Below are 2,529 nucleotides of genomic sequence, written 5' to 3'. Positions count from 1 at the left end.
CAGGCAGATTTCTGAGTTCGAGGCCAGCCTGGTCTACAGAGTGAGTTCCAGGACAGCCAGGGCTACACAGAGAAACCCTGTCTCAAAAAAACAAAAAAACAAAAACAAAAACAAAAAAAGCTGGCCTTTATTTTCCTGTTTTGTTTAAACTGAGGTAGAAGCACATATAGACAACTTAAAAAAAAAAAAAAAAAAACTTACTACACAGTGGTTAGAATAGATTTGTCCCTCATAGACTCATGTGTTCGAATGCTGGGACCACTAGAAATGATACTATTAGGAGGTATCCTTGTTAGAGGAAATGTGTCACTGTGGGAATGGGCTTTGAGGGCCTATGTTCAAGCTCTGCCCAGTGGGGGAGAAACTCCTCTTGGCTGCTGCCAAGACATAGAATTCTCAGGCTGGTTAGATGGTTCAGTGGTGATGAGCACTGACTGCTCTCCTGAAGGTCCTGAGTTCAAATCCCAGCAACCACATGGTGGCTCACAACCACCAGTAATGAGATCTAACGCCCTCTTCTGGAGTGTCTGAAGACAGCTACAGTGTACTTATTTGTAATAATAAATAAATCTTTGGGCCTGGGCAAGCAGAGGCATATACATATACATAAAATAAATAAACCAATAAATCTTTAAGATGTAGAATTCTCTGCTCTTCCAGCACCATGTCTGCCTACACACTGCCATGTTTCTGGCAAACCTCTGAAACTGTCTCAATTAAATGTTTTCTTTCACAAGAGTTACCTTTACCTTGGTCATGGTGTCTCTTCACAGCAATAAAACGCTAAGACACTTACTTAATATAAGTATTAATGAATTATAGCAGTAACTAGACTGACCAATGGTGGGAATATAGCAGGATTAAGAAATGGCTAAAGTTAAATGAATAGACAGACTCATGTCCTTTTATGAGCAACTAACATTAATGTTAGAAGCACACAAAAAGAGAAACCTAAATAAGGTAAGTATTCATTGAAAACATCTTTGTTATGATTTGAATGTGTTTCCCAAAATTCAATTTTTAGAAACTGAGTTCTAGTCAAAGATAAACAGGGCTGTACCTTCAAGAATGGTTTAATGTCGCAGACACTATTGCATACGCCAGCAAGACTTTGCTGAAAGGACCCTGATATATAGCTGTCTCTTGTGAGGCTATGCCAGTGCCTGGCAAACACAGAAGTGGATGCTCACAGTCAGCTATTGGATGGAACACAGGGTCCCCCAAAAGAGGAGCTAGAGAATGTACCCAAAATGCTGAAGGGGTCTGCAACCCTATAGGTGGAACAACAATATGAACTAACCAGTACCCCCAGATCTCGTGTCTCTAGCTGTATATGTAGCAGAAGATGGTCTAGTCAGCCATCATTGGGAAGAGAGGCCCCTTGGTCTTGCAAACTTTATATGCCCCAGTACAGGGGAACACGAGGGCCAAGAAGGGAGAGTGGGTGGGTAGGGGAGCAGGGGTGGGTAGGGTATAGGGGACTTTGGGGATAGCATTTAAAATGCAAATGAAGTAAATACCTAATAAAAAAATTGGGAAAAAAAATAAAAAAAATAAAAATAAAAAAAGAATGGTTTAATGTTAAATTAAATCTGGCCTAGTGGAACAAGCCTGGAAGACTTGAGATGGAATATTAAGATCAAGTCCTGCCTTGCCTAGAGTGTGAGCAAGGTCAACCCTGGACAACTGCTTAGTAAAACCAGTCACAAAACAAAATACAAAAAAGAACTGAAGATTATATATATATAATATATATATATATATATATAGTTCAGTGGTAGGGCACTTGAGAGCATTCGAAAGGCTCTCAGTTCAATTCCTAGTACCACAAAGAAAAAGATTATCACCATGAGATTTGCCATTGAAAATACAGAATGCCATTCAGGATCACACAGTAAAACCTGCAATCCACATGAAAATACACAGCATGAGAGACCATCTCAGATGTTGATATCATGTTCTTACACTTCCTACCTCCAAAACAAAGCTTATCTCTTGGCATTCTGGCATTCTTGCCCAACTAAAGATAATACTAAGACAATCTTTCCTGTGTGCCCATAAACTATACTATATGCTAGGGAATACCAAAATATACACAGCAAGGCAACCAGTATTCAAGTCTTGCCAGGAAGCTCAACACTGAGTGAAAGGCACATAAACACAAATAACAGGTTCTACTACTGAGGCATGAAGATGTCATAGAAGGAATAAGGCTTCCAACTCAAAATTCATGTTGCCAGGGCTACATAGTAAAACTATCTTAAAAATCCTAACACCCTTGTTAGGAGAGATGATTCAGCGGTTACGAGCATTGGCTGGTCTTCCAGGGGTCCTGAGTTCAATTCCCAGCAACCACATGCCACCTTACAAATGTCTGCAACTCCAGTTCCAGGGAATCTGACACCCTCACACACCAGTGCACATAAAAATAAAATTTTAAGAGTCAGGTTTGGTAGTGCGCTTTTTTTTTTCTTTTTTTCTTTTTTTTTTTGCGCACGCCTTTAATCCCAGCACTCGGGAGGCAGAGGC

The 2,529-nt window shown here is 40.1% G+C and overlaps 1 protein-coding gene across 1 annotated transcript in view; it reads right to left on the bottom strand.

The window, feature by feature from the left end:
- The window catches only part of Wee1 (WEE1 G2 checkpoint kinase), a 21,055-nt gene that overhangs the window by 13,137 nt on the left and 5,389 nt on the right, over positions 1–2,529 (bottom strand). The window lies entirely within an intron of this gene.

This window comes from Mus pahari, chromosome 1 (genome assembly GCF_900095145.1).
Source record: "Mus pahari chromosome 1, PAHARI_EIJ_v1.1, whole genome shotgun sequence".
NCBI lineage: Eukaryota > Metazoa > Chordata > Mammalia > Rodentia > Muridae > Mus > Mus pahari.
The sequence above is the reverse complement of the archived record's forward strand: the minus strand, read 5'-3'. Positions and strand labels throughout refer to the sequence as shown.